Below are 26919 nucleotides of genomic sequence, written 5' to 3'. Positions count from 1 at the left end.
GCGGTTAATTGGAATGGTAAATACATCAAGAAACGAAAATAATTCAGTTATCAAAGCTTTCACTTGTTATGAAAAAGAAAGCTTTAAGATAAAATCATGTAAAAACCATCGATGACGAATGTGAATGTAAGCGAATAGAATGAACGAACAATCACGTGAGCAACAGCACCCCCCCGCCCTGCTTTCTCCCCCCTTTTTCCCTAACTCGGTTGCCCCAGAGCACGCGCCTTTTCTCTCGCTATCCCACGACGAACGAAGCAGTAAGCTAACGAGCGGCAGTGCGCCTCTCGTTACCGCCACTCGCTTGCGCGAGAGGCTGCACATGCGCACCCACGCCCATACACACGCACATGCCCACAGACACTAACACAGGCATATGCACAACCACGCGCACACACAAATAGGCACGCACTCACGTACACAGAAAGCTAGTCAAAACACGTTGAAGAAGAGCGCCCTGGAAGCAGCAGCAGCATTTCTCGACCGCGCCAGAGAACCAATAAAAGGCGTCGGATATTTCGAAAGGCGTCACAGACTGTTTCAAAGGGTGTCTTCGCCCTGAACGACAGTGCTGCTATCGAGTCACCTTAATTTTGCTTACCTGTGGTTTTCAAATGTGCACCTAATGCTCAGACCATGGTTTTCGCACTCCCCACATGCTATCGGAATTCTGTGTCGTCATACAGTGGTTGGCAATATTTGGTTGTCGTGCCATCGTCGTGATGCCACCGTGGTAATTTCATCGTCGTAACTGCAATTTTCTTATCCGATTCTCCTCGTGCCGTCATGGTAGAGCCACCGTCATCATGCCATCGTTGCCATACACTCCTCGACAAGCAATTGTCCTTATGGTGTTTATGGTGTGTCCTCCCATTGGCGTCCTCCCGTCGTCGTCCAACTGCATTCGTGCTTCCGTCGATGTCACTCCTTCTTCTTTGTTCCACCGTCTTCATTGTGTTGCAGTACCCTCGTCTTCATGCCGTCATGGTTGTGGCCGACCCAGGCAAGCGAGTGTCAAAGCAAATTAGGCCAATCGCAGTGATAGTGTATGTCCCAGTAAGTTGCAAATTCTTCTTGTATCACTTCTCCACTTGGGCGTCCGAGACGCACAGCCAGAGACGTTCTTCACAACTGAGAAGTACTGCTGCTATGGATAGCAGCGACGGGTTCACTGGAGGCTGCCGATAGATTGAAGCAGACGCATATGAAGCTTGAAGGCACTACGTACTTACAAGAACTATTTAGAAGAAATTCACATTGTGATGCAAGGTGGAACTTGTACACATAAGGCACATAAGGTGACCCTATATCAGCAGAGCCGATGGCGCATAACACCACAAGTTGTGTGCAGCACGCTTGGTCGGGGCAGCGGGGCCAGGTTTTCTACCCTTCGGTGCTACACCGCGAACATTTACCGCCCAATCACCACCGAGTGGCTATGAGAGTGGTCCGCCCTCGCACCAATAACTAATCGTGTACTAGGATCGTCGTGTGTACACCCCGCCGGCTATTCCAGCACTGCGCTTGGTCCAAGTCCCCTATCCTTTACCACCTTTTACGGTGTAATCTCCTCTCCCTAAAAACAGCATAAAAAAGAACGCACCAAGGGGAGGATTACAAATGCATAGCAATCGTACTCCCGCGTAAAGCCCCAGAGTCCAACCCAATTGGCACAATAAAATGCTAATAAACAGCCAGCACCTGAAAGCTAAGGTGATTGACCTTTGCTATGACCCCTTCCCCGCTCGTATCTCTGCACACCTTTTGGAAAACCTCGATAGCGAAGTAGCTTAATAATTGCGGGCCATAAGTCAATGAAAGCTGTCAATGCGACACTTCATGCTCGCGTATACTTGTCAAGTAAACACTGGTTCTGAAAGCGGTTCCCAACAGTCAATGGGCTTTCCCCACAACGATTTTCCCACAACGGTCACACTGAGCACAATGCGAGCAGTGCATGATGAACACGGGTTTCGGCGTTCTGTACCGTCACCGCGATAGTCACCCGCCGCTGACCATCAATTATTATCCTATTGTGCTTCGCTCGTCAAGCAAGGGTCATCGGCTACATACCGCTAGCCGTTCCTTTACCCCCTCTTTGCAGCCGTTCCGTCGTTCGGTTCAGTGAGACCAGGATAAAGGAAAACGCCAATCCCAAGCTTTCCGAGCAACAATAAATAACTGCGCTTTTCCGCAGCAGGCTTCCAGAAGTCCCATAGAGCAGAAACAATGGAAATCACAAAAGAGCCTTTACTGGGTCTAAATAAAACTACGCGCAACAATGCAGTGCACGCTTCATTGTTTGAATGCTAATTGCAATAACGTTGGCAGTCATTGCAAGAAAGCTGCTGGCATATTTTAACACGAAAGTGTTTTATGCCGGGGTCCACCAAGACTTCACTGACGTATTTCCGTCACGGAAATACGTCATAGAACATAATACAAAGAAAGAAACCAGAAGAAAAAGTTCCACAAACATGCAAAATTTGGAAATCGAACCCACGACCTCTCGGTCCGCGACGATAGATCGCCGAGCGTTTAACCCATTGCGCCACAAACGCATTTGCAGAGAGCTACACAGACGCGCCTTATATATCTAACACTCCTCCGTGTACCCGCGCTCTTGCTCGGGGCGGTGCCGCCGCCTACGAGCAGAAAAGAGAAGTTCTGCAATATGACACTAACGCGCACCGACAGTGAACGCTTCGGTGGTCTCAGCACTACGACGCCTCGATGCCAGCATTCGAAGGGACGCTGGCATCAAGAAGCACTACCAACGCCACCTAGGTGCAGCGGAGCGTGGCCTCCGCAATTAGCTCTGAAAATGTTTCTGAAGTTGATCGCGGAGGCTGCAATTACGACGCGCTGTACGCGCTGATTTGACTCGGTGACGATTCAGTTACGTGCTTTGCAGCAGCAGCAGCAGCAGCTGCTGCTGCTGCTGCTGCTGCTGCTTTATTTATTAAAATTTATTTTAAATTTATTAAAAATTTAGCATTGTTACCACGCTACCACGGGGGGCTCTAAGGCAATCGCAGTATTATCCTTCTACAAGGGTGTAAAAATACCACACAACAACACCTCAAGAAGACACATTTGGCTGTGTGTTCTATGTACTGCGCTGACAAACACTACTGGTTCACGTAATGCAGCGTTTAGCATCAACTCACCACTCTCGTATTGAACTACGAGCTCAGGAACCGAAACATTCGCCGTCAACATCACTGCCAGTTATCGTCAACCAACGCAAACAGCACTAAAATCTTCACCTATAACAATCGCCGCAGTACGTGTAATCCGCAATTTTTTTTTTCATTTTCTCTTTTGTCACTTTAGGCAAATTGCTTAAATGAAGTTTGGGTTTGCGCCGAACGTTAATGCCTTGCCGTCATTCTGTTGACTTGAACAAGTGTGCCAGCCAAACCTCCAAGTTGCAGTGATATTTTTTTAAATTTTTTTTACGTAGAAAGAGATCAGGATTGTGCTGTGTGTTCGTTACTACACATGTAGGAGGGGTTGGCAAAGCTACCAATCACCACACTTACCTTGAGTTTGTTGACCTCGGTAACTTTGTCAACCGTAAACATAAAGTGGACATTGAAACGTCCATCAGGGTTTGGTATCTAGGCTTTTACACAATAGTTTACATTTACTGCCTCGATGGTGTTGCGCAGTACACTTGAGCAAAATATAAGTGCAAAGGTGTAAGCAGACTTGCAAAATCAAAACTGATATATCCTTCGTTTCTTAACGATAGGTTATTAAATTTGTAAGTTGTAGTAACACGCACTGGTCGCAATATGAGATCCAAGCAAGATATTTTCTTGTTTTCACAGAGCCTCGAATTTGTGTTCACTTGCATTGTGTCTATTTCAGTGCATGTGTAGCATACGGACAAAACTAAAGCAACTTACCTTATAAAAGCCTTAACTTGATCGCGGGTGCAAGTAGACAATCGGAGGAAGGATTCTTGCTCTGGCTTAAAGTATTCTGCCATAATAAATGTTCGATCATTCGGACAACTTTGTGCCCCAGGGCTATCTTTAAGGTAAGCGGGTGCGGCTTTTGTATCATGTACTGAGCCTACGCTGAAAAATGTGAAAGTGAGGCTGTCAAAATTAATACTCAACCAGGTTGTGTGATTTTCAAAAACTTTGAAAACAATTTCACAGCCCCTGTCATTTCTCTAATGTTCTCAATTCGCAATACAAAAGTACAGAATATTTGTGGCTTTTTGCGAAAATTCACCGGCGATTAAAATATTCCCTAATGCAAAATTTGAGCGTAGCTCAATACGTGTATTCATTGCGCGATATATTGGCTGGCGTGCACAATCTGTCTCATGCGGCGCGTTGCAAACGGAGCGAAGTGTGGCGCGACTGCCTGCCAATCGGGAAATCGCGAGAGCCAGCGCGTAGGTGACGCGTGGGCGCGATTCCCAGCCGCCACCACCGACAGACCTCCCATACGACGCGCGCTACTGTGGCGCCATCTCAGAGCCATCGTCGCCGCACTATGCTTTTCTTCTCACTCTTTCGCCATACTCTCCACCGCTTTCCTCCTCATGGTTCCGCTGCGCCCTCCTCTTCGCTTTTCTTCTCGCGTCTCTCAACACCCGCTGCGTTCCACGTTCGCTTTCATCCTCCGCTGTGTTAGTCCGCTCGGTTACGCCGAGGCAGAGCGCCAACGCTCTCCGCGGAAAAGGGCGCATAAGAACTGCGCTCTAATATAGGGAACATCGAAATTTATTGGAGTCTTTGAGGAAAAGAGCGCGTGCAACTAATTGCTCACAATTACTAAGCAGTACTCGTGCGGCTCATCCTTGAAAATACTATTCTTTGAGAAAACGCATGGAGCTGATAACTTCTGCTTAGTAATTTACAGTAATTTATGAAGGGTGTGTCATGTTTTGGTAGCCAACGAATGCGTTGTCTCAATTTAAGCACAGCAAACAACTATTTGGGAACTCACCATGTTTACATGTCATAAAATTGATAAGACAGGCTGCTTAATTTCTATAAAGTCGATAATAGCTCAGCAGTCTACGGTTCTCCGTAGACAAACAGTATTTTGTTGCGTAATGATCAATATTAATATCACAATGCACCACATCCAATCTACTTTCACTTGTTTTGCTTTGCTACCAAATTCTTTTATAGGACGTTCAGTCCTCAAGAGCTTTATATCTCTGAAATAAATCAGAGTTTTTCCTTAGTGGTCTCTCTCCAGGCCGCATTGAAACTTTGGTTATACACTGTGAGTTGTTAAATGGCGTTTAGAGAGCTTCTTTTCCGAAGTACATAATTGCAAATTGGTGCTTCATAGGAATACGTAGAAGAAAAATTTAATTCCCTGGTTTCTATGCCGCCACGCGGTCACTGTCACTGGCAATAGAGATATCGCTTATCCTCTCATCTAGCGTCCACACGCGACGTCTCTTCTGTCTCTTCGTATTATAGAGAAAACATTATATGCCTCATTAGGCGAAAATCAGTTGGCGTGACCGAAAGATAGTACCAAAAATGACCGACGCCGCAAATAGTAAAAATACATCAAATATTGTTATAATTGACGTCACATTGCTCAGGGAGGTTCCAGTAAACAAAGTAAATTATTGGTCCTGAAAATATAGTACATGTAGGTCAGGTAGGCATTCGAATCTGGGCCTCCGGGGTGTGAGACGAGCACGGCGACTCCACGGTTCTGGCTTCTCAAGGTGTGCCTAGTGCCTGCGTTCATGACTACGTCATGAGCGCGGTCATGACGTTTCGAGGTCTACAAACGGTAAAATGTTTTCGCATGCCCGCACGTAACCAGTCTTAATTGTCCCTGCCTAATTTTTTTCCTTGACTTTCTTGTTTGCTGCCCAATGCACTTGAACAGGTGGCTTTGCGAGTTTCGCATCAGAGCGTTATAGAAGTCACGTGCCATACTCGATGAAGTTGCAGAAGTTGCAGGAAGTGCGTGTTGCATAGAGGCATTTGTGCAGGGAGGAAGAAAAAAAAAATAGGAGTGAGCATCGCTTAACGCGATTGAAGCCAAGCGTATCGACCCAACATGAGATAGTCACGTGAGAATCCGCGCTAAATTTTAGGGCTCTCGCTCTTCGTGCAGCGCTGCGGCAGGGCCAAGCAGAACGTTTACGTCTGCATTCTTGTCGCTTGGAAGGGGCGTATTCATAAAGAGTTCAGTGCTGAAACATTTGATGGAACACGAAGCCCTTCGTCATACTCAGGTAGAGGCTGAGACAAACGGGCGTCAAGGTGAGCCCGTGGAGCAGCGCGGGCCTCTACTTTGCACAATAATGACCGTGAAAAGCCAGCGAGAAGGGCACACTTCCAGTTCGCGGAAACCGCCTCGGACACACATGCAGCATTGCATCATAACCTACGCGTCAGGTAAGCGCAACAATTCCCGATAAATGCCCTGAAATATTACCTACGGGTTGATAGTCTGGTTGAAATTCCTTGGGATACTCAAGTTATCTGTCACTGTGTCGCAATAAAAAATCAGGTGTTCCTTTCAAAGTAATATCTGGAGTGATACCATGTGCTTATAAAATCATCTATATAGGATTATATCTGTTTACAAGAAAACTTGAGCAATGCTTTAAATTTTGCGTAATAATATGGAGGCCTACGGTGTAAACGTTCGTTGCGATATATTCAAATAACGCTATAACTTGTTTTTTGCTGTTTGTTTTAACCGCATTCTATTTTTATCGGAATCACTACATATTTATCAATGTGCGGAAAAAAAAACACTGCGGAACAACTGCATGTGGAACTTACGGCGCCTTACTCTGATGGAGAGTGCACCTTATTTAAAATAGAAAGTGGCAGCATAGCTGTAGCGTTTACCTAGCGGCTGGCCATCACGACCCTAGACATCAAGAAGCACAGCTCGCGAATGTGGCCACACAGGACACAAGGAAACCTTCCTGCGCCTGCAAAGTAATGCGGTGCGGATTGTGCATCATGATCCGAACATGTGAGGTAAGCCGCATGTAGCGGCGTGGCCATGCGAACCTATGATTACAGAGATCTTCCCGTTGTTAGTCAGTTCATATCTCAGTGCTGAAAAGTCTTTTCCAGTGCCATAAAAACCCTGTATTTTGATGAAACCCCCAAAAGACTTATGAATACCAATACCAACAAAGCTTTGCACTATATCGCACGATTAAGGTAATATCTGCTTATATAGGTACGCGCTGCTAGACAAATAATTCCTTCACTGCCTGTTGCAGCTCTCACAGCCGTATAATGGAACATTAATTTGTTACATCTGCTCAAAACTGAATTTCGCTGTGTAACATTCAGCTTTCTGACCAAAGAACCTTTGAATATGTCACGAGCACGTCACTTTCCTACCTAGCAGAGAAGACATAAATAAACAAGTACTAATTTTGCCATCGTAATACGACTTTCCCGAAAACGTTGTCTTAGCGACAGTGGCTACTTTTTATTGCGGGAGCAATTATATGGACACTTCAACCGGATTTCTGCCGTCGGCGTCGCCGTCGTCGTCGCCGTCGCCGTGAGGTTCCGTATAGATTCCAAGGCAATAAAATCGTCGCCGCGCGCCGATCTTTAGCGCGCTGGGGACGCACGCTATCACGCAGGGCGAACTCCCCCGCGCGCTATCACGGAGAGCGAACACACGGTGGAAAGCAAACGCGACCGTCGCGCGAAAAGCCGAGGGGGTATGGCAGGGAGCGAGGCGGGGCGGCGCTGTGCTCCGTCACCAAAGGCGTTACTTGCCACTCAATCTCCCACGCGAAAACTAGAAATGGGAAGAGGGGGGATAGGGGGGGGGGGGGGGGGGCTAGCTTCTCCTCTGCCAACAACTTCTTCTCTGCAGTTTGCCCGGCGGTCGCCCGGACCGTCTCTTATCTCCACATGGCTCTGCCCTTTGTATGCGCTGTGCATTCGCCGCTCAGTTTCCGTTGAAGCGACAGACCGCGCGAACCTGCGCTTGCTGCCAGCGTTTTGACAGTCGTTGGCTGCGGTCATTCAGTGTGATCTATTCATGTTTGCTTGTGCGTGCTGACACCACGATTGTTATTTAAGTTAGTAAGCCAATGTGTCCAAGTTTATGCAGCCGATAAAACTACTATCCCTACTCCGAATAGCTCTCTACTAATTTGCTATCGCAATCGACGCTTCGCCTTTCGAGCGAAACTGCGACAATTTTTATTGATATTACTGCACTCAACAAGAAGTTTTCTTTTCCTACAGGCGACTTCGTGGCGTGCCCTCAATTCTCCGCAGTTCCTACACAATTTTGCAAACAGTTTTGTACGCAAATGTTGTTCTTTTTTAATAAGACAGTCTATGTGGCATGCAATGAACGAATTAGTACTTATAGTTGTAGAGATACATTGGCATTTTTCTGATCTACGTTCATTCAAGGTGGTCATAATGTATCACATGAGACTGAATTTAGGCGTGAATAGGAGTAGAAAAGTAATTGTTAATAGGTAGGAGTGTAGCCGGAAGTAAGGAACGTAGACAGGGCCGACGCGGGTCAAAGTGTTGTATCTGTTGTTATCAGTTTAATATCTGATACGGCTCGCATTTAGAGTTTGGACCCAAGATATGAAACTTATTTTTACAAGTTGGCGGAGTGGTTGAAGCCTGCTTCACCTCCGCCGCGGGTCGGCCCGTTATTGCACTGTCTTCGGGAATTTTGGCCTACGGACATCGACCCGCTGGAAACTAGCCATATACAGCTTCTGCGGTAAAAATGTTTGTAAATATGTGAATACTGTGCTAGAGAAAAAAAACTGGAAAAAACTCCAAAAACTGCAAACATTTGCGGCATGTTGGACATAGTCAAAAAAGGAGGGTAGCTTGTACTAGTGGTGCTAGGCTAAAGAAACAGTGGAGCTGATCGGCCCCTAGCACTACCAAGTCATCCTCAGCATTTTCAGAAATTTATTGATTATTATTCATTTGTCGCTTACCTATTTATTGGCTATGGATTGGCTATCGCATGGTATTGGCCACGTATTTGGGGTTGGCTAAGTAGTACCAGTCATAGGCAAAGCAGTTATAGAGGCATTACGTAATCACGGAGTACAAGAGGCATACGTGAATATCTTAGCAAACATCTACAAGGATTCCACAGCTACCTTAGTTCTCCACATGAAAAGTAGAAAGTTACCTATCAAGAAAGGGGTCAGGCAAGGAGACACAATCTCTCCAATTCTATTCACTGCATGTCTAGAAGAAGTATTCAAGCTCTTAGACTGGGAAAGCTTAGGAGAGAGGATCAACGGTGAATATCTCAGCAACCTCCGATTTACTGATGACATTGTCCTGTTCAGCAACAATGAAGACGAATTACAGCAAATGATTGAGGACCTAAACCGAGAAAGTGTAAGAGTGGGGTTGAAGATTAATATGCAGAAGACAAAGATAATGTTCAATAGCCTGGCAAGGGAACAAGAATTCAGGATCGCCAGTCAGCCTCTAGAGTCTGTAAAGGAGTACGTTTATCTAGGTCAATTACTCACAGGGGACCCTGATCACGAGAAAGAAATTTACGGAAGAATAAAATTGGGTTGGAGTGCATACGGCAGGCATTGCCAAATCCTATCTGGGAGCTTACGACTGTCATTGAAAAGAAAAGTGTACAATCATTGCATTCTACCGGTGCTAACATATGAGGCTGAAACTTGGAGGTTAACAAAGAAGCTCGCGAACAAGTTAAGGACCGCACAAAGAGCGATGGAACGAAAAATCTTAGGACTAACCTTAAGAGACAGGAAGAGAGCGGTGTGGATCAGAGAACAAACGGGGATAGCCGATATTCTAGTTGACATTAAGCGGAAGAAATCGAGCTGGGCAGGCCATGTATTGCGTAGGATAGATAACTGGTGGACCATTCGGGTTACAGGATGGATACCAAGAGAAGGGAAGCGCAGTCGAGGTCGGCAGAAAACCAGATGGGATGATGAAGTGAGGAAATTTGCAGGCGCAAGTTGGAATACGCTAGCGCAAGACAGGGGTAATTGGAGATCGCAGGGAGAGGCCTTCGTCCTGCAGTGGACATAAAATAAGCTGATGATGATGATGATGAAGTAGTACCAAGTAATCCCCAGCATTTTCCGGAATTTATTGATAATTTGTCGATTATCGATTAGCTATTTATTGGCTATCGATTGGCTATCGCAATGTATTGACAAGGTATTTAGGCTAGGGTAAGCCCTACCAAGTCATACATCCACAGAATTTTCCGTAATTTATTGATTATTGATCGATTATTTATTAGCTGTTGATTGACTATCAATTGGCTATCGCAAGGTATTGATCCCGTATTTAGGCTAGGCTAAGCACTACCAAGTCATACCATCCTCGATACCTTCACCACCATGCATTCGCTAGTTCACAGGGGTACGTGCTAGAGCACTGCACAGGCTCGGGCTCACCCGAAAGCCCGGGCCTGGCTATCAATTGGCTATCGCCAGGTATTGATCCCGTATTTGGGCTAGGCTAAGCACTACCAAGTCATACCATCCTCGATACCTTCACCACCATACATTCGCTAGTTCACAGGGGCATGTGCTAGATCACTGCACAGGCTCGGGCTCACCCGAAAGCCCGGCCCACGGGCCTGGCCCGGCCAGGTAGGGTAGTTTTATTACGGGCTCGGGCTGGGCTCGGGCACGGCATGTGCTTTTTTGACCCGCGCCTGGGCCGGGCTCGGGTATTTTGATGGGGGCCCGGGCCGGGACTCGGACTTTCTGGCGGTGTGCATGTAACATGCAGCGAGTTATCGTCACGTGTCTCGGACTCTGAAAAACCTGTTACCCCGGCGCAGCTGGAAGCTAGCTGTGCTACTCATGTGTAATTCCATTTTCTTCCGTCGTATTTTGCGCTGTTTGAACAGAATGTAAAAGTCCAGAAAGACCGAAGTCGCCTCAAACCAAAGGATACCATTGTATTCCTTACCTAAATCAATGTAAATAGTGCTTTCAGCGCGGTGCAAGCGTATTCGCGACTTGCTGATTCTTCAAAGGCGAATTGGTAAAAGGATGACTGGTAAGATAAGATAATTCATCACGCGGCTGAAATATGGCACTGCGTCCATCCATGATTGCACGCATGTTCTCAACCGGCCGCCCAGCAGCAGCGCATTACGCTGGACCATGGCGGAACGAGAAGCTTTCTCCATTTACTCCATCCATGCGCTGCACTTACGACCGGTCGTGGCTGCGCTTCGGTGATAGTGTACTAGAATACGTTTGAGTGGGACGAACGGTTGAGGCAACGCATGCTTTGCAGTGAAGCGCCCGACGTGGAAAAATACTGTGGCGGCGTTGCGATATAAGTGGATTGGGCCGCATCAAGGTCGCGCCGTTGGAAACTGCTGGTGATATTGCTCGCCAGGGTCATTCTTACTACTTCGCACGCTGGTATTGGCATTGAGACCGCTCAAATGGTGTTCATAATTGTATATGACATGTATTTGTGCCTAAGAATTAATTCTTTTCAATCAATTTTTTTTTCATTCTCTTCCTGAGCGGCGCCTGCTGTTGCGAGCACCAGCAGGGGCTGGAGCAGTGAGGCAGCCTTGACTGCACCCACCGTGGGAGCTGATGGCAGGTCCTATGGGTTCGCTACGCGTAGCGTAGGCTGCCATCGAGGGCTGTTGTGGTGCCGGCAACCCTAGGGTAACTGGGCCTGTTTGCTGGTTGGGTGGAGTAGACTTCGCTTCTTCCACCCCGGTGGCAGGAGCCACAAGCGACAGCTCACTGCGCGCGGGCTGGGCAGGTGGCAGTAGCCGATTCGACGCTGCCCCTTGACGCGCAGCATCAGCGTAACTGGTCGTGTGGAATGGTGCGCACATTTTGCGTTCTTCCCTGAACGGTATGTTTTCACGGACTTTCAGTGTTATAATTTCCTTTTCTTTTTTCCAGCTTGGACAAGACCGGGATTACGCTGGATGCTCACCATCGTAACGCAGTGAGGTGCGGCTTCGCAATTGTCTGAGGCATGACCTTGTATTCCACAGTTAGCACAGGTGAGTCGACCACGGCAGCTCTGCGAGCCATCGCCGAATCTTTGGCATTGGTAGCATCGCCTAGGATTTGTGATGTAAGGTGTTACGGCTATCTTTGTGTAGCCTGTTTCAGTGCTTTGTGGCAGAATGCTTAATTCGAAGGTATCAGGTGTTTCGTGGGAATTTCTTTGTTGTCCGGGCTCATAACAATGCGCTGCACATTCGTGACATTTGGCTCCTTCCATCCTTCCAACAATTCGGTTTCAAATAGGTCGATGAGGACTGCTTCAGGTACTACCCCCCGTAGTGTTCATGGACCGATACGGTGAAATGGTAACTGGGACATCACCAAAAGTAACAAGTTTACTGAGTGTATTGTATTGGTCTTTATCACGTAGCTCAAGCACAAGGTCCCCGCCTGGCATTTTGGTGATCTTGTAGCCTGGGCCTAGCGTGTTGGTCAAGCTTTTCGCAACTACAAATGGGTATATGGTTCTTGCTAGTTTTTCTGTTCTTCCGCTATGCACTACTTGAAATCGTGAAAAAAATGACTTTAAGTCGGGTGAACAAGTTCAAAGTCTCATCGGTGCGTCCCCTCATCTGAGAGAGACGATCAAGAAGCCTAGGAAAAGTGGGCGTTCCCATGACAGTTTGGTGTACTTCGGCAGCCATGACAGCCACCCACCACGGAGTCCAACAAGTGGACGCTGCAGCAATTAACGTGTTAGGCTACACGCGCCAGCCGTACATTGCCGTTATAGCGATATATATAAACCCAAGAGATGGCATCTAAACAAGGTTAACCCAAGCCGCCTATGAAAAGTGAGGAAGTAACAGAAGAGAAGAGGTGACAGGACAGTGAACACAGAAAAAAATGAGAAGAGAAGATCGCAGAGGGGGACAGGAAAAGGCGACCAACGATTTCCCCCGGGTGGGTCAGTCCGGGAGTGCCGTCTATGTGAAGCAGAGGCCAAAGAGGTGTGTTGCCTCCACCGGGGGGCCTTAAAGGTATAAACACCCGGCATTACCTCAACTTCCAAGATCCCCCTTTCCCCAGACACGGCTAAGCCACGCAATGATACGCGTGGAGGGTCCAACCCCGGTGTGCTCAGGTACGTGGTGGCGCAACTCACCAAACGCCTGCTTGCGCGGACGCCCCTAAGGGGAAAGGACCCGGTGTTATACTGTTAGTAAAGCAAATTTATATTTCAATGAGCGTAGTAGGGGGATAAGATTTGAATGCCGTTGCTTAGCTGATGCTGTAGTGACTTGCATATACGCCACAGCACCACCTGCATCTGTGTCCTCTCAGCCACACATTCTCGGGCCAGCAGTGAATCAGTACAAAGAGAGTTTGAGGTTTAGTTTTTACTTTTGTGTTGTCAACTTTTAATGTTCAACAAAAAATGATTTTATATTTATTCGTATATTCCAATGCCACTGTTTAGAAATGTAATCTCATAAAACGGTTGTCTGAAAAATGGTGCATGGTGAAAAATTGACTCTTTCACGAAGGCTACACGAGGTTGTTTTCAAATTTTAGTAGACAATTCACAAATAATTTTGGGGTTCTTCTTCGACTTCAAACAAGAGCGGGAGCTTTTTGCCTATATGATTGGCGCTGCTAGTGTGTTCGTGCGTGATATAGCAGACATCGTCCGCATTCGGCCTTATAAGAAAGCGCAGTAAAATATTAAATCTACTTGCACAGTGGAAGCACCAAAAAGCGAGCGCGAGCAAAGTTATTTGACAGCAAAGCGGTTGGCCATGAAGCTCACCATTGCATGCTTGCAGTCACATGGTATGTTTTGTGACGCCATACATTTTGTGATCGAATTCAGGTATCTTTTCTTATGTGCTATGCTTTGGCGGTACTGGGCCGCGCTGTTTACTAGGTTTTCAATAAGTCAACCTCCCTGCTTTTCCCGTATGACCTCTCCCTTTCATTCAAGAAGTATGCGCCTATTGCATAAACGTTAGAATAGGCATGTACAAAGCACTTCAAAAGGCAATAATGTTGGAAATAGCCTGCAGCAATTTCCTTTCAGCGTAACTTCTTTAGTCGTGACACTTTATTAGATTGGTATAACTACTGTAAATAATGCACATATAGACAAAAGAGAGAGCGTACAAGTTCTCACGGAGCATAATTTACCCATTATGCTTTTGGGAAATATTGGGCACTTGTTACTTACTTTATCGTAAAACCAATAAAAATTCTGTTATGAGTTCTTGCATATACATAGAAAAGGTAAAGGGGTGGGGAAAATATTGAATGAACAATATACCAACCGAACACATGCGACGTGGAGGTACGTCAACTTTTCAACTATAAACTATGCTCCAGCTGCATTTAAGATCAGAGAAATATCGCGTTAAAACTGAAATAGAAATTACGAAAGAAAAGTGCATGCATTTCAGGAGGGTAAGGTAAGTGTACTTGCAATTCTAACTAATACACTGATATTAAAACGTCTATGCAATATGTCTGCCGAGAAAATGCAGCGATTTTTTCACGTTAGCACACAAAAAATTGCAATTCTTCATGCTGAAACTGCCCCACTCTATATTGTTTCCTAATAAATGATAAAAGACGGAAAGAATACCATTTTGAATGTGCAGTACAGGTATTCCTGAGGATGCGGCATACTTACAGATGAAGTATTTCGTGGGTAAGAGTCGCTGCGCTGCTCATTGTGTTTGAATCGACATATATTAAGGCACCACCAAGGTCGCTGCAGGCGCAACCAGTATATGCCATACCTGCAAGGAGAAATTTTGATGGAACAACAATTCACAAGATTAGTATCTCTGTTTGGGCAAAGAAGGAACACGCAAACAGAACAAGAGAAAGAAATCACTCTTTTCTAAGAACTCCAACTACAAAAGACCTATATTGAATGTAGTGACTGTGTTGCTCTTTTACCAGATAAAAAAAGACATTGCTGATCTTTGCGTGGCAACGTTTTTTAGCATAGGCACGCGAGCCACGTTCGAATACCGTCGATGCAGTGACATCGAGAGCATATTTGATCTGCGTATTGTCTAAATGCACGACGACATATAACCTGCACCTATTTGCGAGCACTTGAGCGCCTTATACCCGGGTCACGCGGGCGTTTGGAAGGCCTTCGAACTGAGAGTCTGTTGACTCAGAGGTCATGTTCAAGCTGATACAAGGGCAGTTTTGAAGGCCGCCGAGTCAATAGTCTATCGAGTGAACGGAGCACCCTACATTCTGTCAAAACCCCGATGGCCTTTGAGCAATAGAAGCGGAAACAGGGGGAGCGTGCCCTCCCTTTCACAGTGTGCTCGTACTCACGATTGCAAGGACAAAATCAAACCAAATGCTCTAAAAGTAGTATATATGAGTGTTATTATTTATGAAAGTATTTTTGCCACTTGAAACGTGCGAACTGGACATACTCTCGTCAACATCGACGTGCTTGTGTTTATCGTGCAGTCGCAGTACTGCCGTAATATCGCCGCCATATTTCTCGCCCGGATTTTAACAGCGAAGCTGTTTAAGCCAGCCGTAATTTGTGGTTCGTACCAAGAAACTATTAAGAAACTAAACAAAGATAACTTTCTTTTCGAGGCGGGATTCAAACCCGTGTAATCACGTTTCCAAGGCGGGCGTCGTAACCACTAGGCTATACGCCACGCTTGCAGAACATGCATTTATACGAACATGCACTTATGCGTCGTCTTCGTCCACAGCTGTAGCCGTGCTACAGTTGGCTACAGCTGTAGCAGTAAGTGGCTACACCTGTACCCGTCCACAGCTGTAGCCAATTGTAGCCAATGAGTTTGCAAGAAGCATTCACTTGAAATGAATTTCCAGGATGACACAAGTTTCGAGATATTATTTCCGAAAATGCGGGATGAAATACATGGGCGTTCCAGTTACTTTTGTGCTTCAATGTATAAAACAGCATTTTCGTAAAAAAGTAAGTGGAACAACAGTGCATTTTTACGGCAAGTTTGATGGCGCATATCTCCGAACTGGTGTCATTCTGGAAATTCATTGCAAGTGGATTCGCCGGACAAGCTAACCGGCTACAATTCGTAAATTCTAATATGCGTTCTAAAGTAAGTAACTAAGAAGTCAATTAGTGACTTTTTGTTGTTTACTTGAACATGCGTTTCTATTTTGCGTGCTACTAATGTCCGCCTCATAGAATAACCCAAATCAATGATAAGAAATATGCTACCTGTCACAGGGAATTTCTAAAAATTCCATAAAACTTAACTTTGAACACCTGGTATATGGTTAACAATGTATAAAATATTCATTAAATGTTTCAACAAATATGAAGCAAATATTTGTGCTTTTGACATGATTTATTACTCTTTAAGTTTGGTGACATAAAAACGTAAATAAAGATCCGCAGCCCCACACAATTTTTGCGAGAAACACCTCAATTAATCAACGGCCCTTCAACGGTGCCGTGTAGCAGCGCCAAAAGTCCTTTGAGTCGACGGAGTTGTGAGGCTTTCCAACTGTACCCGTGTGACACGGGTATTAAAGATCACAGGCATCTTAGTAAAAGTAGGTAGATACTCTATGGGTTCTTTGATATTTAAAATTACCCGCCGGGGTGGCTCAGTCAGCTAAGGCGTTGCGCTGCTGAGCACGAGGTAGCGGGATCGAATCCCGGCCGCGGCGGCCGCATTTTGATGGAGGCGAAATGCAAAAACGCCCGTGTGCTTGCGTTGTAGTGCACGTTAAAGAACCCCAGGTGGTCAAAATTAATCCGGAGCCCTCCACTACGGCGTGCCTCATAATCAGAACTGGTTTTGGCACGTAAAACCATAGAAAGAAGAAGAAGATATTTAAAATTAGTTGGGCTCGTCCATTTTGGGCAAATTAGTTTGTCATATGCACCCGTACGCATTTGCCGGGTACTAGTGCCAGTGAGTGTTCAGGGTGTTCGGCGTACTAAACCAATTATTATCAACATAAAATCGGCACATATACTATAAGCTCTACATGATGCATAAGCATACATACCTTTCCATAGAACCGCGCACGATATTCAACGACTCCTTTGATTTGCATAATTTGGCCATAATTGAGATATCCGTTGTTGAGAAATTGTATATGCTTCACTAGATTTCTGCAAGTGATTATGTGCCCATTCTGGGCTACGCCCCAAAAATGGGTGTGTCGAAATGAGGAAGAAGGGGCAAACATGCCTAAATATGGGCCCGTCCTTTGACCACTCCTCAACAATGGGTGTGTCCCAACGAGAAATCAGGGAAATCAGAGAAATATTTAAGTACATGTCGAACTTCTTTACGCGTATACTTGTCAGTAACACTCTTGCCATGAGAGTCGGAGTTTGACCTGGTCCCCGCTGCATCACTGCGTTGACATTCCCGCTACGCATTTGCCTCAATTGTCATCTGTATTTTTGCATAACTTACAAAAAGTGCAGGAGGGAAATATAAACATTGCATGATATAAAATATGTCACCTAGGCGCTTCATAAGCGAAAACGTTGCACGACATTACACATCGCACAGATTGTAAAGAAACACTATTTCAGTGTATAACGTTTGTTTTAGAGCATTTATTACCCGCTTAAGAACAGCTTCGCCTTATAGGTACATCAGGCACTAGCAAAATCTTATTTATAAGGCACTGTGGAAGTAACCATTCATGACTTCACGCACGGCCTAAAACTAATGTAATAGAGCATCTTGGCTCACTTATTCCCACGCTGCTTTATCAAAAGCGACAATGAAGTGTGATTATATTTTATTCAAATGACCAAATTTCGGCTCTTACGCTGCATATCAGACAAGATTTTCGGCCTCCTCTGGCTCCATATGTTTATTATTAGTTTTTCAAGTTTATATAATTATATTTCGCGACAGCCTCCTCAAGTATGGACAATCTTCAATAATGAAAAATTGGCTCTACAACTACTTAGAGTGGTGTTGAAAGAAAGCGCTTACAGAGTGTTGGCTCTTCAAACTGCCGGGCTCTACACTTTAGCGCAAGAAAACGGTCCCCACATCACATTTCAGTGGATCAGTGGATCATTTCAGAGTCACTCTGGTATACTCGGCAACGATCTGGCCAATGCCGAAGCGAAGAAAGCACTCGAATAACCAGAGTCACTGCTTGCAATTACTTTTTCAAGAGCGGACGCCAACTGCCTCCTCTCCAGCGTCATCCGAAAATCGACCGAAAAGCACTGGAACAATCCGGATAATCGACATTGACGACTACAGAGATTGAACCCTACCATGAAATTTAGGCTACCACCGAAAATTCAACGCAGCAGTGCCAGTCTTCTGCACAGACTAAGGCTGGGGGTAGCGTTTACGCGCGGATATGCGCACCTCATGCGACGCGCCGAGTCTCCAGACTGTGAGTTGTGCAATGTGAATGAGACTATAGGTCATGTGCTTTGTGAGTGCCCTAAGCACGAGGAAGAGCGTCAAAAGTTGAACATTGACCTTACGCGCCTCGAGAGCCCACCGTTGTCGGAGGACGTTATTTTAGGCCCTTGGCCAGACGCTCTTGTTTTAAGGCCGTCCAGGTGTTACTGAACTTTTTAAAAAGTACGGGCCTGGCCTGTAGGCTTTGAGCATGCCAAATTGCTTGCCATATGTTTTACATCCTCCTTCTCTCGTCATCGTCACCCATCATGCGCCTCTTTTTTCCCTCTTTCTTTTCTTCTTCCCCTTCCCCCATCGCTCAGTAGCTGGCTAGAATAATTTACCTCAGGTCGACCTCTCTGCATTTCGTATCATTAAACTTATCTCTCTCTCTTCAAGAACCCACACGTGGCATAAAAAAATAAAAAGACGACGGTCTGACAACAGATGCGTGAAAGCTACTGTCGGATAACGACGGCACGACAGCGGCGGCACGTAGAACACACGGAATTATTTTACAGCGAAGCATTTTTTGCCTCATTCGAGGCACGTTGCGGTAGTTAAGTAGTTAGTTTCTAAATTGGCCTCATTAGGGACCTCTTTCTTGTGTAATTATAGGCACTTCTCGGTAGGTAAGTAGTTAGTTTCCTGTGTCATCTGGTTTGAGACGTTTGCACTGAACAATTGCGTGGCGAACAGTGAAACTAAACGTCAATCCTACCAGCTCAGCCGCCAATACTCTACCCATGTGGCCACCCCCACAGTCTTCTCGTGCCAACGCCACCTGGCTCTTTGAGATGTTTGGAACGCGTGTTACTTACCAGGTTCTCGTATTCTTTGACAAATCGCGCTTTCAGCGATATCTTAGAGTGCACCGTCTTCTAGTTCGACTGATATTCCCCAGTACTTTCCTCGTAGCAGCTAACGCGCCGTAGAAAATGGGCGACGTTGTACAGCCTTCATGATGTGTCATGTGGATCACATGTACATTGCTTCGCCGGAGGATTGCGTCACTCGGCTTCCCGCGGGACCCAGTCCGGCTGCTCGGCGTGTCCCCCCTCCACCCTATTCTCTTTCTCTTGCCTCTTCCGGCTGTTCTTACAGCGCGCATTTTGTGTAGTGAATGTGAAATAATTTAAAACGACAACGCTACTATTCTTGCCTATACTTCGGTATGTTCATCTACAAATAAAACATATGGCTGAACTCATCCTACAATGACTGTCGATGGTAATATCAACAGCATTGGAGTAATGAAGCGACACACCGTATTTCTACAGCAACGTTTATTCAATAAATGTAGTTTTCATTCTGAGACTTCTGTTGATTCGGCTATATATGACATACTCCCCTATTTTTCCACTTTGCTATAGCACTCACTGACCTAGGTCACTCATGAGTACGGCGAGATCGCATGACATAGTTGAAGTGAGGATGATGGAATCGCCTGGAAGCAACGACAAAGACGGTATGATGACGATGACATGAGTACAATGAGATGGCGATGCCTAAATGATGGCGATGGCATAACGACATCGTGGCGATGACGACGACGTGTGGACGATGCATTATGGCGAGTGTGCAAAGACGATGGTGTGATGACAATGACATTACAACAAACGGATTACGAAGCAAGAATTTCGACAATCACGTGACCAGAGTCACATGACGACGACGGTTTGATAATGGATGCATAATAGAGACTGTCTAATGATGACGCACCCCCACCATGGCGTGGTCATGGCGAAATAATCACGATTTTATGTTGACATGATTATGGTACAGTGACGAAGAAGGAATAACGTTGATGAATGGAACAAGGTGGTGTGACAGCGATGACATGAAGTCTGAAGTAGGATTCTGAAGTAGGGCGCATGGAGCGACTCCAGCAGCATAATGACAATGGTATGAGAACGAATCGATGACGGCGAGTCCATGAGGACGACACGATAAAGACGATGGCATGACCACAGTATGAGGACAATGGGATCAGGAGGAGTGCATTATGTCAGTAGTAGAATGACAACTGTATCATGGAGCCTGTATGAAGGCGACAGCATGAAGATGACGGAATAACAACGGGCACAATATAGTGACTGTGTGACGACAACGGTACGACAACGATAACGTTACAACGATCGAATAGTGATGAATTATTGGCGTCTGCATATATACGATAAAATAACCTTGAAGGAATTTCGAACATGATATGAGAACGACGGAAGGACTACAATGTGAGGACGTTACCAAGTGATGGCGGTGGTAAAACGGCAGGACTAGTCAGATCCCGAAACATGAATGACAAGGATGAATTGACCACAACGGCATCACGACCACACCTAGTAGCGCAAGATGGTAGCAAACTTGAGCAATTGGGTCACTGTAAGAGGCCAGCTAGATAGATAGACAGATAGATAAGTTGCTAGATAGGCTCCAAATGAGTAAAGTAGCCACGTGATGCTAATTTCATTAAAGGGCAATATTGTGGAAGTTGGGCAGGTTACATTTTGTATGCGTTGTGAAATTATACCAATATCCTCTGCAAGGTTTGAGCTCACAATCAGCAACTAAGTGCTAGACAATAAAATAACATACAATTAACCATGCGGGGCACGATTCAAACAATGTGTATAGCAAAGTATAATGAATGTTATCTATATACCCGGAAACAAGTACATTTAATAACTAATCTAGAGAAAAAGAATATTGAGCAAACCCTGACTTTTGTAAACCTCAGGTGTGCTTAAGGTACAAAGTACAAAATGAGGCTCCCACAAAAAACATTGAAAACACATTGACCCGTACGTTGAAACAAGAAATGAAACAGATAGGCATTTTCAATAGATTCGAGCAATCTCTTTATCGGCCAATTCAGCTGCCCGGGCGCACAGGTTTCTCAGTTTCGGCTATTATGCGCGGTTACATTTGCTGAAAGTTTTGTGCTACGTATAACTAAACATGTTCTGATTAGAGAACTATATGTATAAAATTTTTAGTCACTATGACTCATTTACGTTCATTGAAGATTGACAATTTGTATAACTCGTATAGTCGTTATCTTGTCTATACAAGTTATCACACTTGAATATATTTTTATAAATAAACCGGGATTACCTTTGGCTGTAGTATACGTAGTGCGTCCTTTATCCTGGCGACCGAACATACGGCTGTAAATTGTGAAGATTGGTACAGGTTTATGGATATTTGTATAGCTGCAACCATAGTAAATAATTAAATGGTAAACAACGTATTGTACTTTGTTCTATCTAAATCATTCGATTACTTCAATTGATGGCCAATTATATTACGTTTATATAGCTATCATATATCGAGTTGATACAGCACTCTCGAGACTCAGTTATCAATTTACCATCAGATCAAATTTTTCATTTCCTAAATTGTGTAATCCACGGATCTTGAACAATTATAAGCGTTGCTTTTGACCATGTATATAGGTGGTTGGCATCGTTAATTAGATATTGTAAATATTAAATTTTTAATTCATTGGATTTCATGCAAGGCGTATTGCAATAAGAAATTAGGAAAACGAAATAATCCCAAGAAGCCGTGTGTGAAGCATGTACTGCAGAAGCATGCTATTGCTAGCGCATTTGCGGAGCGGTATCCAACATGCCTTCCACTTTTAAACCTGATGCAAGTTTGGCCTTCGAAAGCACCTTGAAGCTCCCAATGAGGAAATGTAGGCGTTCGCGAATGGAAACGCGATGACGTACTTGAAGACATCAGGTTTGGCTTTTAGATAAAGTAATAAGGAATGCTGCGTATCAGCAGTATAAGTGCAGGTACACGTTATTTGGGGATGACTAAGGCCAATGAAAGGAACCCGTCCTCCTTGGGCTAATATCGTTCAACTCGTGCTTAGCCCGCAGTAGTGTTACGGAAGAGCAGTATGAGCTATACAAGCCGACTGCTTACGTCGGCGTAGGCTTGAAGGTTTGTTTGTGGTAGGAGATGTATAAGACCACACAGGAGCCTCGTTCCCCATCATGAACTGAGGGGATACCACAAGGGAACGTCATTATGTGCCATAGACAGAATGAACATCCCAAGGGTGCATTAATCTGTGTCAGGCAAAGAGCAGACATCACAACGGGACGTCATTCTGTGTCAGGGAGAGACGATGGCATGACCACAGTATGAGCGGTACCTTGCCCTCCATTGAAATGTTCCGAAGAGAAGTGCCAACGAAGATGCTAGTGAATACACGCAAAAGTGTCGCGCGACTAGCCGCTCGAGGCAGTTTCCGTGTATTCGCGGGCATCATTCACACTGTGAAAAACACTTTTATGTAGCACGTATTCAGCAACAGAAAGCTGTCTCATGTCCTCTACAATCTTCTCATTGACACAGTTCACGTAAATATATTTATTGAAAAGTTGATTAATTATTTCGGACTAATTGTCTAATGACGCGGAATGCAAAAATATTCTGAGTATCTCAAAGCGACGGGAAACAACATTAGCTTGGCTCTGTCCAGATACGTGGTATTTGCATATTTTTAAAGTTTGGCTAAAGTTAAAGGAAAAAAAAATCTCTATATATACGTGTGTGTGTGCTTATTGACCTGGTACCATGCCGGTACTCTATGAAATCCTATCAGTTCACGTGTTGGTCTGGCCTACACCCTGATGTACGCATGCAGCGCGTACAATGTCCGATAATTATAACTTCAAATAACCTCAAAATGCCGCACAAAAAAAGCTGTCCCATTCTGCACTGACGTGTTTCACTATTTTCCTTTCTTCCAACGTATTTTTCACATATAAGGCATGGAAATAAATGATAAGCAAGGTTTCGTACCTGCTAAGGTATAACACTGCATCGATACCAGAAAACACATGGAGCTGGGTCTTCATGTAGTTTGTCAAAAGAAACGGTGAGCTCGCTGCGATTAGCTCAAGGTTCTTTGAAAACCTTCCGTTAAGAAATTCGGAATATTCCTGCAAGTAAACATAAAATATTAAAATAATTTCAAACAAACAAATAATTCACATAAAGCACAATGTGCCAATATATGGGCTCCAGAACCGCGTATAAGCTTATTTAACCACTCCTCCTCATTGCAAGTAGCGTGTAGGTGAATAGGTCCACGCTGGCAAATCACTGTGCCTTTAGATAAAGAGCTGGCTCTTTACTAGAGCTCACATTTCTTTTTCATAGGCATGCTACAACTTCAAACATTTGTCTTTTTAAAGTTTATCTTCGATGTTCACCTAAAGAAGATGCTAGTGCGTAATGTTTAATGTTCGATTTTTGTGTTTAAGTAGATTCTTATTTATTTATTTATTTATTTCATACAGTCAACCCTCTGCTGAGTGTTCTTACAGGGAGGGCTTGAAATACGTGTTTAACAATTTTTCAAATTCACAAACATCTCTGGCATTTGCCACAAAGCTTGATAGCGCATTCCAAATTTCAATCACGGCAGGGAAACAATTAAGAATAGCGGAACACATCACTCTGAGCAAAGTGTGGTCGTAAAACCTATTGGCGATTGACACGACTGATTCGTTTCTCTGGGAGTTGCACGTACTCATCTTTGTTATTTTTTTATTGTCCATGTACTATCCTGAAAGACAATTTGAGCCGATTGTTTTGCCTTCGTGTTTCTAGTGTTTCCAGTTCACAGGACTGCTACATCTGTGCGACGGAATCTAATCAGCGGTACCTTGCGGATAACATAAATACTTAACAGCGCATTTTACCGTATACATATTTGCAATAATATTAATCTGAAATTTGATTTCTGTAAGGAGTAAGCAAAGCTATTTCTGCTAATAAAATGCCATTTTGACGTTTTCAGTTGTTGTTTTTGTAGGAATATTTCCCTGCGAAACTCGCGGTGGCTTTGTGTATTTAGTGGAGCTCGTATGGTTAACAACAGTGTTTATTGATCAGTACAAAAGATAGATATCAGAATTCAGCAATCCTTTCGCCTCTGATTTCATTTAGAGTGACGCTAGCAATGTCCCACGGTGATGACCACCATCGCGCTTGTTTGTTTGCATTAGCTGACTCATTCTACATCAGATATTAGCGAATTATACAAGAAGCCAACGTTTGCTCGGCGGTTGGTTAATGGGAAGGAAGCGGTTAGTGAGTGAGTGAAACAACTTCATTTAGACCAGCGAATTGAGGCCTGGGCCACGCCGCGCAAGGGGCGGGAGAGAGACCCTGTCTCCCGGCCGCCTGTCGAGCTAGCTGGATGGTCCATAGTTGATCTTGCAGATCTGAGCTGATCACCGCGGCTTTCCACCGTGCCCCAAGCTGTTCTGGGGAGACTGCATATTTCATCCTGAACATGTGCGCAATCCCATAGAATGTGTTCTAGGGTGGCGTGTTCTGTCCTACATAGTTTGCACAGTCATCTGGGTCCAGTTCAGGGTAGATGTGATGTAGGTGCACCGGGTTGGGGAAGGTTCTAGATTGAAGTCGCCTCCAGTCAACCGCCTGAGATCTGTCTAATTTGGAGCTAAGAGGTGAGAATATTTAAAGGGAAACTGAGACATCCACCCAAATGCAGCAATTTGCTACAATGGAAACCCAACCGGGTTCCTCGAAAGAAAGCCTCGCAGTTGAAGAAAAATTCGTCCTGGTCCGGGACTCGAACCCGGGACCACCGCCTTTCTGGGGCAGCTGCTCTACCATCTGAGCTAACCAGGCGGCTAGCAGATGGTAGGGCGAAGTCGAATTTGTCGACAACTCGAAGCAAAGGCAAGTGTTTGATGTTATAGTTCAGCGGAAATCCGCTAGGTGGAGATAAGTAATTAAAGGGAAACTGAGACATCCACCCAAATGTAGCAATTTGCTACAATGGAAACCCAACCGGGTTCTTCGAAAGAAAGCCTCGCAGTTGAAGAAAAATTCGTCCTGGTCCGGGACTCGAACCCGGGACCACCGCCTTTCCGGGGCAGCCGCTCTACCATCTGAGCTAACCAGGCGGCTAGCAGATGGCAGGGCGAAGTCGAATTTGTCGACAACTCGAAGCAAAGGCAAGTGTTTGATGTTTGACGCCAAGCAGGCACATGAGTTCGTGGAAGAGATCGCATTCAAACTGTCGGCCGCGATCGGTGGTAACAACGATGGGGCATCCGAAGCGTGAGATCCAGCGACTGACAAACGCTGAAGCCACGGTAAGTGCCGTTACGTCGGTGGGAGGAAACGCCTCAGGCCGGCGGGAATAACGGCCCACACAGGTTAGGATGTAGCGAGCAACTCTGTATGGTGGGAGTGGGCGAACGATATCGTTGGGAACGCGATCGAACCGAGCGTCGGGTGGGCGATAGGAGTGAATTGGCGATTTCGTGTGTCGTGTACTCTTCGAGCATTGACAGTAAAGGTATTAACACGCCCAGCGGCGCACGTCAGAGTTCACACTCAGCCACACAAGGCGGGTCATAATGCGACGCTGCGTAGGACGAACTCCGGGATGACTTGCACCGTGAACATTGTTGAATATTTGACGGCTGAGCCGGAGTGGGACAAACGAACGTGTTGGATGAGCGGATGTCTCGAAGTTCGATGTCTGTAAGTTGCGCCACGGTGATTTCTTCGAAGTCAAGTGTGGGCGTTGATATTACGTCGAAACAGGAGAGGGCATCTGCGGCCGCGTTGACTGGGCCTTCTATGTACCGAACGTCCACGGTGAATTCGGAGATAAAGTTAACGTGCCGTATTTCTAGTGTGGTATAAGCGTTATGGTTACCGAGAAAAGCGAATGTCAAAGACTTGTGGTGCGTGAGGATGTGAAAGCTTGAGCCTTCCAGCAAGTGTTGGAAATGTCGAATGCCGAAGTATACCGCCAGCAGCTCATGACCGAACACGCTGCATCGCGTTTCTGCAGGTTTCAGTTCCTGCTAGAAAACCCCAAGTGGGTACCAGGAGTTGCGCTGGAACTGCTGTTACACCACGCCGACAGCAGTACCAGATTAATTGGTGATGAGACGCATTTGTCTAACGTGGAGAAGATGCACCAGCAGTGTGGCATTCGCCAATGCGTGTTTGGCAGCTTGGAAGGACGCTTTGGAGTCAGACGTCCAAGTCAGTGGGGAGGACGGAGCTTTCGTGGTCTTGAGTAGGTCGGTGAGTGGTATGATAATGCGGGCGATGTTGGGAAGAAAACGGCGGTGGAAGTTGAGCAGCCCAAGGAACTCGAGGAACTTTCTCATTGATGTTGGGCGAGGAAAGTCGCGCAAGGATTCAGATTCAGCTTCACATTTTATTAGTTCCAAAAAAGTTGTTACAACATCAATAATATACAGACAAGGGTCCCAAAGTGTAAGAACTGTAGTGGGACCCTTGGTAAATGATATAACGTGGTGATATATATACACAGCAAATGAACGCCATTATCATACAACATCGATGGAATAAATACATTATTAGGCAATTTAATTCAATTCGAAAGAACATGGTAAGAAAGAAACGCGAGAACAAGCATAGATGAAAACAACATGGATGAAACCTAAGAAGTGACATGTGAGAGAAAAGTTTTAAGAA

At 45.3% G+C, this 26919-nt stretch overlaps 1 long non-coding RNA gene and 2 other non-coding genes across 3 annotated transcripts in view; 1 reads left to right on the top strand and 2 right to left on the bottom strand.

Annotated features, from left to right (window-relative positions):
- Positions 1-26919, bottom strand: part of LOC125940069 (uncharacterized) — a 62310-nt gene that overhangs the window by 13429 nt on the left and 21962 nt on the right. The window contains exons 6-8 of the long non-coding RNA XR_007463314.1: positions 23221-23360; positions 14661-14769; positions 3915-4088 (exon numbers count right to left, since the gene is read on the bottom strand). This is a non-coding gene — a long non-coding RNA (uncharacterized LOC125940069). The remainder of the gene's footprint in view (positions 1-3914; positions 4089-14660; positions 14770-23220; positions 23361-26919) is intronic.
- On the top strand, positions 8511-8702 carry LOC119465454 (U2 spliceosomal RNA). The gene has a single exon (XR_005194880.1). It is a non-coding gene; the product is annotated as a U2 spliceosomal RNA (small nuclear RNA).
- Trnas-aga (transfer RNA serine (anticodon AGA)) lies at positions 25009-25083 on the bottom strand. The gene has a single exon. It is a non-coding gene; the product is annotated as a tRNA-Ser (tRNA).

Source organism: Dermacentor silvarum, chromosome 9 (assembly GCF_013339745.2).
Source record: "Dermacentor silvarum isolate Dsil-2018 chromosome 9, BIME_Dsil_1.4, whole genome shotgun sequence".
NCBI lineage: Eukaryota > Metazoa > Arthropoda > Arachnida > Ixodida > Ixodidae > Dermacentor > Dermacentor silvarum.
The sequence above is the reverse complement of the archived record's forward strand: the minus strand, read 5'-3'. Positions and strand labels throughout refer to the sequence as shown.